The 14,238-nt window shown below is 39.9% G+C and overlaps 1 non-coding gene and 1 pseudogene across 1 annotated transcript; one reads left to right on the top strand and one right to left on the bottom strand.

Moving 5' to 3' along the window:
• Nucleotides 1–2,687: 2,687 nt before the first annotated feature.
• LOC150047202 (U6 spliceosomal RNA) lies at nucleotides 2,688–2,791 on the top strand. Its single transcript, XR_016539466.1, has one exon. It is a non-coding gene; the product is annotated as a U6 spliceosomal RNA (small nuclear RNA).
• Nucleotides 2,792–4,890: 2,099 nt separating this feature from the next.
• Nucleotides 4,891–5,338, bottom strand: LOC150047201 (large ribosomal subunit protein eL30 pseudogene; annotated as a pseudogene).
• Nucleotides 5,339–14,238: the final 8,900 nt, after the last annotated feature.

Here is a 14,238-nt window from a genome sequence, read left to right as displayed (position 1 = left end):
GTGTATGAAGAAAAACATGGGCATTTGTCTCTGTCAGCTTGGGTTACCTTCCATTTTCCCTTGCAAATGACATAACAGTATTCTTGAAGGGCTCTATCAAATTCCTTTGTGTATGGGATGTTCCTCCTTTTCAATGCCATTTCCAAATGGGAGGGCCCACGGTTTACTCATAACTACTCCTCAATATATCCTTCAGTCCTCTTTCATTCCTTCCCTCCCCAAGATGGCTCAAAGCCCTGCTCACATCCTTCCTCATCCAGAGGGCTCACACTGGGTGTCTGGAAGGCTGTCCACAGGCAAATAGGTGAAGAGGTTCAGGGGATAGGTCCAGAAGGTTCTGAAGCACAGGGACTTCTGTCCCTACTGGGCATGGAAGTGCTACTCTCCTGCAACACCAACCTAGAAACTCTCTGAATCTGTAAAGTCAGGATTTTTCTGCAGCTTTCATAAACAGACAGGACTGTTTTCTTTCTTCTCATTTGACATTGTTGACCATCAGTTCAGTCTTCAGATCCTGGGGGTGGGACTATCTCATCATGTGGTTGGGGTTCCTGTCAATCTTCTCCACTTTTGGCCTCCATTTGTGAAGGGTTTTCTGAAAGTCAGAAACTCAGAATGTCATGTCAAGCAGCTTTGAAGTTGTTTCCAAAGTCTGGACTAGAAGAAATGATATGTTTCCTCATATGGATCATGGTTTATTTATTATTTTTGGTCAGTTGTAGGGCTTGAACTCTGGGCCTGAGCGCTGTCCCTTTAGCTCAAGGCTACCCACTTACCACTTGAGCCACAGCACCACTTCCAGTTTTCTGGTAGTAAACTGGAGATAATAGTCTCACGTACTTTCCTGCCTGGGCTAGCTTTGAACTGTGATCCTCAGATCTCAGTCTCCTGAGTAGCTAGGATTACAGGCATGAGACACCAGCGCCTGGCTTATATATCACTATAAGACACTAAACTTTTGTGTGTAGGGACCTACAATTGATTATTTTTACTGACTCTATTTTCTATGACAAGCAGAATTGAGAGAACACTACATTTCAGTGATTATCTGATTATGGCTAGAAAAAGTAAGTCCCTGGGCATAGTGAGAAGAGCTTTATGAAGGCTTCTCTGCTTGTTTCACTGGTCTTGATGGTGTCTCATTCAGTATGGCCAAACCTCATGTTCTCTTCTACTTTAGTATTTCTTTCTTTCTTTTTTTTTTTTTTTTTGCATTTCTACCCCTACCACAATAATTGAGTCTTCATTTATACCAGGCCTAGACTGTTTTAATTTCCTAATTGGTTGGTACCTTTAGCTTCTATTCCTTCAACAAATATCGTATCTCTGGAATAAACTCATGACTGTCTATGTCATTTTATTGTATAACACTTGGTGTGTGTGTGTTTGTGTGTGTGTGTGTGTGTGTGTGTGTGTGTGTGTAATTGTTTGTCTCAAGGCTAGCGCTCTACCACTTGAGCCACAGCACCACTTCTAACTTTTTCTGTGTATATAATACCAAGGAATCTAACCCAGGGCTTTGTGCATGCTGGGCGAGCACTCTATCTCTATGCCACACTCCTGGCCCCACTTCGAATGTTTTTTCTGAGTAGTTTATTGGAAATAAGAGTTTGTGGCTCAAGTGGTAGAACAGCAGCCTTGAGTGAAAAAGCTAATAGTATGAGGCTCTGATTTCAAACTTATTTCAAGTCCTTGTACTGGCGTGTGGGAGCACGTACACATATACACCCCCCCCCACACACAAATAATCTACAGAAGTTGAGTCACTTCATAATCTGATTTCCTTCTTACCTTTCCATTTGGCCTATCATGACTTACATTCATTGTAACCAATGGCTCTCTGTCTGAAAGAGTTCATGTCATTTATTATTATCTTTTCTGAGGTTCACCATTCATGAACTATTTTCTTATTTCAATTATACAGTCCTTGGTGGGAAATATTCTCAATCCTAAATTCCAGATAATATTTAGAAGATGGAGGCATAACAAATATTTGGGTACAAATCTTCAGTTATTCATTTCAAACATTCCATTGAGTATTTACATTATTCTCAACTGGTGACAAAGACAGGATGTGTGTCTTACTGCCTTGAAGTTTATTAAGTGTAGAAGGAAGGCACAGCCTAAAAACTACATAGCCACATATGATTGTATGAAGAACTAATTGGCCACCAATGTTTTAAGAGCTATAACTTAAGCTGGGATGCATGAGATCCAGTTATGGCTTGAGGTGCAATAAAGACACATTTCTGGACAGAATGGGAATCCCCATTCCCCAACTCAGGTGTGTTAAGGAGGAGGAAAAGCAGAATGGATCTGGGTAGAAGGAACAGAGAGGCAAAAGTTTGGAGGAAGCAAGAATCTTGAAGAATAAAAAGCACTGGGAGCTCAGAAGGCTAAGATGGGAGCAAAAAGCTGGAAGTAGAGATGTGGTTCAAATGGTAGATAACAGCCTTGGGTGGAAAAAACCTAGTGAAAACTTGAGGTCTTGAGTACTAACACACACACACACACACACACACACACACACACACACACACACACACACACATATAGGTGGAGGTACATTCTAAGTAATAGACTGCTTGACTAATAAGCATTAAGACCTGAGTTCAATCCACAGTTCTGAAGCCTTGGGGAGGAAGGGGAATTATGCAGTATGCATATAAAATTTTTTATCCTTTATTGTGCTTGCTTTAGCAGTTCATGTATTAAAATTGGAATGATATAGAGATTAACAAGGTCCTTGTTCAAGGATAACATGAAAATTCATGAAGCATTCCATACTTTTAGTAAACATAGAGCTCCCATACAACCTTCCAATCCTACTCCAGGGCATTTATCCAAAGGTCCACAAACAAGGCCAAACCAAAGCTACCAGTACAACCATGTTCATTGCAACATTAATTACCATAACTAAGATATGGAACCAATCCAGATACTCCTCAGTAGAAGATGTAGTATTTATACACAATGGAATTCTATCTAGACTGCCATCAGAAAGAATGACATTGCCCCATTTATAAGGAAATGGAAAGACTAGGAAAAAATCAAATTAAGTGAAGTAAGCCAGGCCCAAAGAAACATAGGCTCCATGGTTTTTCTCATTTGTAGTAATTAGTATATGTGTAAGATTTTCCTGGCAGAGTATCACAATAGCTCAAAAGCTCTGTGCATATGGTCATATAGGATGAGGTTAAGCAAAATGAACTCCAGAATATGGAAACAAGGGGTTTACCTTTGTGGTTGTTTTCTTTCTTTCTTTTTAACTATACTACGTGAAATTATATCTTTTCTATTTTCCCCCTTATGGTTTATCTCCTGTTGTTACTGTATCTGACTTTGGTACCTGCTGTATTGTATATATGTTTATTTATTTATTCTTTTGAAATAGGGAAAGGGAAAATCAAGATGATGAGACAAAGGACAAAGGGCGAAACAATGTAATTGTGCTATTCAAAAGACAATATATTGGAAACTTGGGAGGGGTGAAATGGCACTGTGGCTCAATGTGGTAGAGCACTATTGTGGAGCTGAAAAGTTCAGGGACATTGTCCAGAGTTCAACCCCCATGACCGACAAAACAAGATAAAACAAAACAACAACAACAACAACAAAACCAACTTGGGAGGGGCTGAGGGGAGGGAAAGTGGGAGAAAAACATGGGAAGACATTTCAATGTTCAAGAAGTAATGTACTCACTATCTGAGGAATGTAACTAACTCCTCTATACATCATCCTGACAATAAATTTAAGAGTTTTTTAAAGTCATGACCTCATAATAAGCTTTTCATTCTATAAGAGTCAATTTCCTTTATTTTTGTTTTTTGGACTATATTTGTTTTTAGTGACTATACTTTGTGAAACTCAGAGTAGTAAAGAAGTAATTGTGTCAACAGCGGATTTCACCTTCTTTGCTTTAAAGTTATCTGAAACCGAGCAGTGGCGTGGTGTGTGCAGGCCTGTAGTCCCAGTGCATGGGAGGGTGAGGCAAGAGCCTCCTGGATTTGTTTGTTGTTTTGTTTTGTTTTTGTTTTTTGGTTGGTTGTGGGGCTTGAACTCTGGGCCTAAATACTGTCCCTGAGCTCTTCAGCTTAAGATTAGTGCTCTATCACTGAGCCACAGCTCCATTTCCAAGGCTCCTGGATTTGTAATGACTTAGGAAATGGGCTCTGAATTTTCTTCACTCTCTTGTCTTCTGTGGTAAAGTTAAATTTATTATGCTTTGTTACTTTGGAAAGTTTGATTTTATGCACCTATGGGAAAGCATTTTTAAAAATTATTAATATTTTATTTACTTGTATTATTTAGAATGTAATTTAGACTTATTTATATCATATTTACTCATATTAAATTATGTATATTAATCATTTATAGTGCTGGCTCTTGAACTCAGGACCCTATGATTTCACTTAGCTTTTTATGTTCAAGGCTGCTAATTGATATAAAGACTGATGGACTTTCCTGCCAGGCAGGCTTTGAACTGTGATTCTCAGATCTCAGCCTCATGAATAGCTAGGACCACAGGTGTGAGCCATGGTGCCAGGCTTGTAAGGAGGGCCAGTTTTTATAGCACAGATGTTGTCAGGTTGCCTAGCCATCTCTCCTCTGGGACCAGCTTTCATTAGAACCACAATTTGGCTTCTGAGTTTGCCCAAATCATTTCTGGCTTCCAGGTCAATGTTGGTAGATGCATGTATCTTCTACTGATGTGGACCTGGCTTGTTTCTCTTCAGCTCTGAGTTATGTTTTTGTTCTTGGAAAGGCAACTTGTGCTATGTTTTCAGGTCATCAGCCAGATTTAATTTGCTGTAGCCGCCTCGTGTGACAGACATATGTCTACTGTAATGCCATTATTACAGGGCTCCAATATCTCAAAAACTTGGGCAGTTTTTTTTTAAGCCAGCTCAGGCAAGTTTTATTAAAGAAAAATTGTGCAGTTTACTTTTCTCCAGTTTGTTCTGGCATGCTCCTAAAGATATCAGAATCACCCGGGTCAATGCTAGCCAGTGCTGCACACTCTAGTATTTCCCAGTTCAATATTATTGCCACTGTAGTGATGGACACCGGTTTTGGCCAACATAGCATAGTACTCTATCTCAGATTTCCTCAAGGCTGGGCAGTTGTTGGTGAGAATGACCCATTTCCCCTTGCCCTGTCTGATCATCTTCAGAGTCTGCTTGTACCCCAGCACATACTTTCCACTTTTCATAACAAGCTGGAGTCTAGAGTTGATCGACTCCAGAGACTTTTTCGTCTTCTTGGCCGCTACCATCTTCCTCCCTTAGGTACGGGAGGGTTCCCAACCGAAAGCAGCTGACAAGATGGCCGGGTGGAGAGAAAGCTCTTCCTTCTATTTTTTTTTTTAAACTAATGGCTGTTACTCTACCACTTAAGTCACACCTTCACTTCCAGTTTTTTGTTTTGTTTTGTTTTTTTTTTTTTACTACTAGCTCCCTGCAAGGAGTAGTTTTGTATAATTCAACTCTGTTCCAAATCTTTACTTCTTCATCTACTTCTGCATTTCTTTTGTAAGTGAAAAGGTTTGAGTTGCCCTTTGATGTTTCCTCCTATCTACCAGTGCCTTTCCTGGATTGCCATAATGAAGCTTGTTTTCCCTATTTTCTACTCTGATTTCTGCTGAAACTGTCAAGTAATGTTTGGCTTGTCTTGTGATCTCTTGTTTGAAGTTCCAGATGCTTGTACAAGATTCTTTTTTGCTCTGTTTTTCTGCACATACTTGAAGCTTTGGGTATATAGTTTAACAAGCCACAGCTTCATGCTGGTAAGCATCACTCTTCTGATCTGAGCATTGCGGAAGGATGTGATTGGGGGTTACTTTAATCTACACAAATCATCGAGAGTAGAAGCCAGGCACTGATGGCTCATGCCTATAATCCTAGCTACTTCAGAGGCTGAGATTTGAGGATCATGGTTCAAAGCCAACCTAGAAAGTCACTGAAACTCATGTCTAATTAACTACCAAAAAGTAGAAGTAGAGCTCAAGTGGTAGAGCACTAACCTTGAGTGAAAAAGTTCAGGGACAGCACCCAGGCTCCGAGCTCAATCTCTAGGACTACTTTGGATAAACAATAGCATTTCAAATCACTTAGTACAGGCAGAAATCCTTATTAAGGATTAATTTGATGATTTATTATTGTCTTGTATTGAGGTCAAATTTCCTTTGTTGATACATACTCTCTCCCTCTCCCTCTTCCTCTCCCTCTCTCTCTCCTCTCTCTCTCTCTCTCTCTCTCTCTCTCTCTCTCTCTCTCTCTCTCTCTATATATATATATATATATATATATATATATATATGTCAGTCAATTACCACAAAAGAAACACAGGCACTCTGCCACACACACACACACACACACTCACTCACACAGAGCTTTTAAAAGATTAATGCTTTTTTCTTGGTTTGTATAAACTTTGCGTTGACTTCGTATTGTGGAGTCCACTTTATCCTTTCTAATGATAGAGCTTTTAAGTAATACAATTTTTTAAAAGAATTTATTAACATTGATTTTTACATCATATTTCAAATGACGTGTTTAACAAGTATTCAAGAAGGGAATCTCTATATACAATCGCAGGCACTTAGTTAATAGAACATAATCAAAATTAGGCTAAGGGTTTGTATATCATAGATACATATTAATCAATGTAATAAAGCATTATGTCTGTAGAGTCATGTTTTTATGTCTATGTAGTTGTGTTTATATTTCACCTACCATGTAATTGTTACAATTTTTAAAAAATCTGCAAAAAGTATTCTTTAGGAGGTTGCTATGAAGAAAATCTTTTGGTAAAAAAAAAAATGATCTCAAAGTTTAATTCGTCGAAGTGGCCTAAGAAATATCGTAAGGGATTTGACACGATGGAAGTGTCTTTTCAGTCTAGCTGCCTGCCTTTAATTTTGTAGTGAGCGCCTAATCTCATTAGATTTCATAGACTCAATGTTTGTACTGGAACAAAGGCTGTCCAAACAAAGCCAAAATGTTGACACCACCATTCTCTGATGGCATCTAGGATGAATATATTCAGCACACTTGCACTAGCAATGCATTAAGCTAAGAAATAAATTTTGAACTTTGAACTCAGCAGGATAAAGAAGCTTTACTTGATAGCTGAGCGATTTCATGGCCCCCTCATGTAGGGAATTTCATTGTGTAGTTTTCAAGAATCCAAACTTGTGAACATTCCCTTCATACAGTAGGCACTGCACAGTGAAGGAATTAAAGCAACTAGCAGGCCACGATTGCTGATTTGAGTGACCTACATGGAAGGGAAAGTGAATTTGCTTTGTCATTCACTGAATTTGAATAAATTCAATTAGGGAAAGGCTTAGAAAGAATACCTCTTAGCTACTGTGTGAATTAGAATCATCTTAATTCCATTCACTCTAATGGTTTTTAAATACAGACATTTTCTTTAAAAACTGGAAGCTCCCACCCCCCCAGGTGTGTGTGTGTGTGTGTGTGTGTGTGTGTGTGTGTGTGTGTGTGTGTATGCACTTGTGTTGGAGATTGAACTCAGGGACTTGTCCTCTCATTTTTTCCCCTCAAGATGGGTGCTTTACCACTTTACCACTGAGCCACAGCTCTACTTCTGGCTTCTTTGGTGGTTAGTTGGAGATGAGCTTCATGGACTTTTCTGCCTAGGCTGGCTTTGAATAGTAGTCCTCAGATCTCAGCTTCTTGAACAGCGGTGATTAAAGATGTAAGCTACCAGCCCCTGCTCTGGAAGTCATCTTTTATAGAAAGGTGGAAGCTCAGATTTTAAGACTTCTTTGATTCTTATGATAAGATGAAGAAAACAAAATGTTTAGAATGAGGACTACCCTAATTCTAATAGCCAGGACTAGTTAATGGTTTCCAGACAGATCTTAGGACCAAAAAATAAATGAATTATCCTTGAAGACATCAAGCTACACATCTGAGACCCGGGAAAAAATTAACAATTCAGTACCAACAGTCTTCCACCAAGGAAAATAGTGGTCAGAGGCTGTATTCATGTTTGTGTAGGTTACTTAGCAAGCCTCTCATCCATTTCCCAGTGTATTTGCCTTCTCTATTACTTCAGATAGCTGCTAAAGACTTTACTTTTGGCTTCTATTAAGAGACTCATAGGAAAGAACACTTGAGAAATACACTCATAGCTCACACCTTTAGCCCTTTCAACTCAGGAGACAGAGATCTGAAGATCTCAGTTTGAAGCCAGCTTAGGTAGGAAAGTCTGTGAGACTCTCATCTCTAATTAACCAGCAAAATAGACAGAAGTAGAGGTGTGGCTCAAGTGGTAGACCTCTAGCCTTGAGCAAAAACAATAAACGATCAGTGACAGTACCCCAGCACGGAGTCAAGTCCCAGGACTGGCACAAACAAATAAGCAAACAAATGACTTGGTAAGTATGGCACCAATTTCTATCTGAACAACAATGAAGACATTACTTATGCTGTTGTATTTATGACGATCATGAAAAATTTCTATTAGGTCTTTCTGGTAAAAGTGGCAATATTTTTTTTCTCAAGGGCTGGCCTGTTTCTATATTTTTTCTTTTAATTTACTTTTGTCAGTCATTGGGCTTGAACTCTGGGCCTGGGAGCTGTCCCTGAGCTCTTCAGCTCAAGGCTAGCACTATACCACGTTGAGTCACAGTGTCATTTCCAGTTTTCCAGTAGTTAATTGGGGATAAGAGTCTCATGGACTTTCATGCCCATGCTGGCTTTGAACCGTGATCCTGATCTCAGCCTTCTGAGTAGCTAGGATTACAGATGTGAGCCACTGGCACTTGGCTTATTTTTATTTTTTGATACAGTGATCTTGTAATAAATCACTTAAAAAAAAACTTTAATCTTTGCTTAAGTCTCCAGGAAGCTTGGAGCTTGTTTTATTTCCTAGGGTTAGCACGTAGAGAGAGCAATGGGGGTGCAATGTGTGTGTGTGTGTGTGTGTGTGTGTGTGTGTGTGTGTGTGGTGTGTGTAGCAATTATTGTATACTGCAATAATTAATGTTTCCTTCACATGCTCAGTGTATTTCCATAAGCCTTTCATAATGTGTTGGTTGTATTCTACCTTTTTATTGGAATGTAAATAAAATCTATAGGAAATTGAACACCTAAACAGATTACTTGTCACTCAGACTTAACCCTTTAGTTCATGATTGGTAAATGGTTACATGAATATTGGCTTGGCAGTTTGTAGGCATTTTTACAGTAACTGAATTTGTTCTTATAAAAATCTTTCAATCACACATGAAGAAGAGGAAACTATACTGACCTTTACCTTCGCTGAGATGATACAATTACCCAACATTTCACCTCTCACTTTTTAAAACAAATTATATCTATAGGCATCATTTTATCTATAAAAACAAAGTGGGTACCTAAAAACAAAGTATTTTTTAAAATCACATAAACACAGTAATTTTATCACAATTAACATGTAACTCAGGCCAGTTTCCCCAAAAGATTATATTTTCATGAATGTATTTGTTTACTTTAGAATCTAAGAGTTATACCTATTGCATATGATTGTGTGTCTCTTAAAGTTTTTTTTTTAAATTACTATTGCTATTGTCAATACACAGTGATACAAAGAGATTACAATTCTGTAAGTCAGGTTATGAGTACAGTGCTTCTTGGTCAATGTTATCCATTCCTTGTTCTCCATTTTCCCCCTCTCATCCCTCTTCAACTTTTTACCTTGAAAACAGTCCCACCCAATAGGGAAACCTTGGGTGTACCAATGTATTTTAAAATTAAAGTAAAATGCAATGTAGCATTTCAGATGGGAGGTCACACAGGGACCTTGCTCAGTTATGGTTGAATGGACGAGACACTGGAATTTCCATCATTGCCGAAAGTCCTTCCTTTCTGATGTGATCTGGAAAAGAAGTGCCCCCCCCACCCCGAAGGCTCCTATATTACCAGTTGGTAGGATGGGGGGTTCGTGACTCATTTGTGAAAGTATGACGTTATGATCTGTTGGAGGATTCGCATTTGATAGCATTACTGGGGAGTGGGCAGCAACTTTGAGTGATGGAGTAGGGCTGGAGGAAGTTGCAGAGAGCATGCGTTGTCGCCATCCCACACTCTTCAGGCTTCCTGGCTGCCATGAGGTGAGTAGTTCTGTTCTATCATTTCCTTTCTCCCACTGGAATTACTGAAGATGTTACTGCTGATTGCCCATCATCCAAAATTTCTGTCTTATGTAATCTTGAACTAATTGCTTCAACCTAGCTTTCCCTGTAAACTGAAAGTTTAATCCAGAGTGTAAAGTTCAACTGTGTGTATATGTGTATGTGTGTGTGTGTATGTGTGTGTGTGTGTGTGTGTGTGTGTGTGAGAGAGAGAGAGAGAGAGAGAGAGAGAGAGAGAGAGAGAGAGAGAGAGAAAGAGAGAGAATACTTTATAAAATGCTGTCCTATAGAATCCTATATGTCAGTAATCAGGATTTTTATGAAAGAATTTTATTTTATTAAGGGTATAACAATATTATAATCAAGTAATCCTTTAGTATTACACAGTTGTTTTTTTTCCTTTGTTTTTATTTATTTTTGGGGGGCGCAGTCTTGGGGTTTGAACTCTGGGCCTGGATGTTGTCCCTGAGTTCTTCAGCTCTAAGCTATTGCCCTGTCCCTAGAGCCACAGTGCCCCTTCTGGTTTTTTAGTGGTTAACTGGAGAGAAGAGTCTCATGGTCTTTAGTGTCCGGGCTGGCTTTGAACTTCAATCCTTAGATCTCAGCCTCCTGAGTAGCTAGGATTATTTATGTGAGCCACCACTCTTTGTTTTAATTTTATATCTAGCACTGTCACAAATATTTCTTAAAGCAGTGATTTTTTCCATATTTATGACATTTCTTGGAGATAAATGGTTAATTTCAGGGTGGAGTTGGGTGAGATGGGAGAATGATGGGAAGGAGGATATGGTCAAGATGTGCTGTACTTATAAACTAAGATGTGAATGGAAATGCCTTTGTGCACTTGCTTATGGATAATAAAAGGAAGGGCCAGCAAGAAAGGGCCCAGTGGTAGGAGTGCTTGCCTAGCATGCACAAAGACCGGAATTCGATTCCTGGGTACCACATACATAGAAAAAGCCGGAAATTGTGCTGTGGCTCAAGTAGTAGACCATTAGCCTTGAGAAAGCTCAAAGGCGGTGCTCAGGCAGACCCTGAGTTCAAGTCCCAGCACTGGAATAAAAAAGGATAAAAAAGGAAACAACAAACCATATAAAAAAGGAAACAATGGTCTATTAGAACTATTAACAGTGGACTCAGAAGCCTTAGATCTGAGGATGACACTTGAAAGCCAGCCGAGCAGCCAAGTCCATGAGACTCTTCTCTCCAAGTTAACTACTTGAGGTATGCCTCAAGTTGTAGGACACCAGCCTTGGGAAAAAAGAAACACAAAACCAAACAAATGAACCAAAGCCACTCAGGGACAGCACCTAAGCCCCGAGTTCAAACTCTTTTTGTTGTTGTTGTTAGTTGTGGATCTGGAATTCTGGGCCTGGGCGCTGTCTGTGAGCTCTTCAGCTCAAGGGCAGCACTCTACCACTTTGAGCCACAGTTCCATTTCTGGTTTTCTTGGTGATTAATTGGAGATGAGTCTCATGGAGTTTTCCTGCCTAGGCTGGCTTTGAACGGTGATCCTCAGATCTCAGTCTCCTGAGTAGCTGGGATTAGAGACATGAGCCACTATGAACTAGTTGCTGACTATTATCTAATTATTTTTCAGAAGGATCATACTAACTAATAATGCAATAATGTGTAGCCCACACATAATGAGTAATACATGAGTACCGGTTTAATCACATGGTTTCTAGCTAGTTCAAGTATTAGCATGGAAATGATTACTTTTTTTTCTATTTAATAGTACTCTTCAACTTGACAACACTTTCCTTAGTTTCTCACATCTCAGGCGGAATGAGGAAGGCTGTTGTTAAAACAGGGTACACTTTCCAACATCTTTGATGTGAAAGGAGGAATGTCTAAGGAAGATTTTCCTGGCCCCTTCCTGCCTACCTCCTTGAGGCTAATAATCCCTTTCTTTTTTTTCTCCTGATTCATTCTGTGCAGGCTTAATGGTGAACCTATTTCCAGTTTTATGCTCTGTCCCTCCCCTTAGCCTAGATCTGAAACATGCTTTCCCTCAACAATTCAAATGTCTTGGCTATTCATTTTCCCCTTTGGTTCCTAAAGCTTTACTTGTCAATTCTATTCCCTTGTTAGCAACAATTTTTGTTCTTACTGGCTTAGTCAGGCTGTCTGCCTAGGCTTTCTTTATAAGTGTTTTTGTGTAGAATTTTTGCCTCCTAGGAAGCCTACTGTAGCATAGAATAATTAAGTGACAATATATGAGGTGCCAGGGCTTTATAAGCAGTTAATGACTGGCTGGGAGATTTATAAGCAAGAGATGAAATCAAAGAGAACCAAATGCTCAAGTTCTATATAAATAATAAAGGAAAAGAAAGCCCTAATGTGGTTCAAATCGTTGTTTAACTGTTACTTGAAAAGAAGTAAGCACAACTGCATATTAAGAAATACTGACATGGGATTTCACATCTACTAACACAACTCCATCTGAGGGCTTGTATTTCCTTTCCCAATTTCCTCTATCTGCGGGCCTCTTGTAACCTTTTCCTTCAGGATTTGTTTTCCAGTCTGCCGACCTCTGACCTTACTTGCCTCTTCACTGTTCTCCCTTACATGTTCAGTAAAAATAGAACAAACGTGACTGAGGTCAGAATTTGGCTCTTGAGAGAAAGCTACATCTACAAGATGGTAACTGGTATTGAAAAGAATCCTATCTTGGGAAAGTTAACAATTGCAGTGGGAACTTTGCTTTGGAATTTCCTGTCCATCGTCAGTCTCTAAAGTTAATGTTTTAATTTGGTGTCCTTATTTGGCCTTAAAGGAAATGTTAGGAAAGAACAAACCAAACAGACAAACACATAAAACCTACATGCCACTACTGAGTGCAGCTGGGACAGATGAAGGTCAGAGAACAGCACGTGGGACGGTCGGATGAATGTTCACGACACGGATTGTATGGAACATGTACACACTGATTTTTTATTTTATTTTATTTTATTTTTAGATTCTTATAGTAGTATCCATTTTTCTCCGGAGCTCAGAAATAGGCTTAGAAACAGGGCTATTTCTTTCTTTCTTTCTTTCTTTCTTTCTTTCTTTTTCTTGTTTGTATTGACTAGTTCAATTGGCACTCTCCATCCAGACGTATAGAAAATTTCAGTCCATTTTTCCCTGGTCCCCTTGAATAACATAAAAGTGATAGATCATGGCTCGTAGGCTTTGTGATGGCGCGAAGGAGCAGGGGGTCCTGCCTTTGCTTCCTCCTTATCTCTGAGGATGAGTTTTTACAATGATCAACTCAGAAATCAACTACCATCTTAAGAACTATTTATTTATTACGTGTTTATTTTAAGCAAACAGAGTAAGTTTATTCAAAAGTGAAGGAAAGTAGCAGAAACTCACCAGCAGAAGGGAGGCCCACAGAAGGGCCCCATGGCAGTCTCTGGGAGGAGAAGGTAGCACGGGGCTCCGCCCCCGGGCTTGCGCTGATTGGTGGACGGTTTGCGCCTGTGCTGCCCCGCCACTTTTCATTGGCTGATAGGACGCCACGGTCTTTCGGAGAAGAGTTTGAATGGAAACGCAGGGCACTGTGGGAAGAAGAAGCATTTGAGCTGGGAATGTACAGTACCAAGGGAAGTAAAAGTACCTCGACGGGCCGCATGTTATCTGGCACGTGTCATGTCCTACCTCTTTGGGTTCCTTTTTGTGCTTTCTTCTAAAAATGGTGTTGAATGAGGCCCTGGGGTAGAGCTCTAGAATGTACAGTCATGGCTCAGTCATGAAGGCCTTTGTGGATCTAACCTCTAGAGTGCTTTCATTGCCCATGCAGACGTTCCAGCCCCACTGGCTTTCCTCAGTACTTCAGGGGGAAAGTGATGCTGCCCAGTGTCACATGTCAAGGCATGTGTGAGACATCTGGAATTCAGCTGGGCAGGTGTTCCTGGCTTGAAGGGGTTTGTTCATATTCTGCTTTTTCTGATGACAAGATCCCAGTTTCCTAATGCTGACACGCGTGACCCCGGGACAAATGTTATGGGTGAGGCAGAGCCCAAACCCTTGGGTGGCTAGTTTGTCCTGTCCTGTCTGTGGACAGTCTGTATCTAGAAACAGAGACAGCATTCTGGGAGCAGAGCACT

Source organism: Megascapheus bottae, chromosome 23 (genome assembly GCF_031878675.1).
Source record: "Megascapheus bottae isolate mThoBot1 chromosome 23, mThoBot2.hap1, whole genome shotgun sequence".
Lineage (NCBI taxonomy): Eukaryota > Metazoa > Chordata > Mammalia > Rodentia > Geomyidae > Megascapheus > Megascapheus bottae.
Note: the sequence above shows the minus strand (reverse complement) of the source record. Positions and strands in the feature narration are given on the sequence as shown.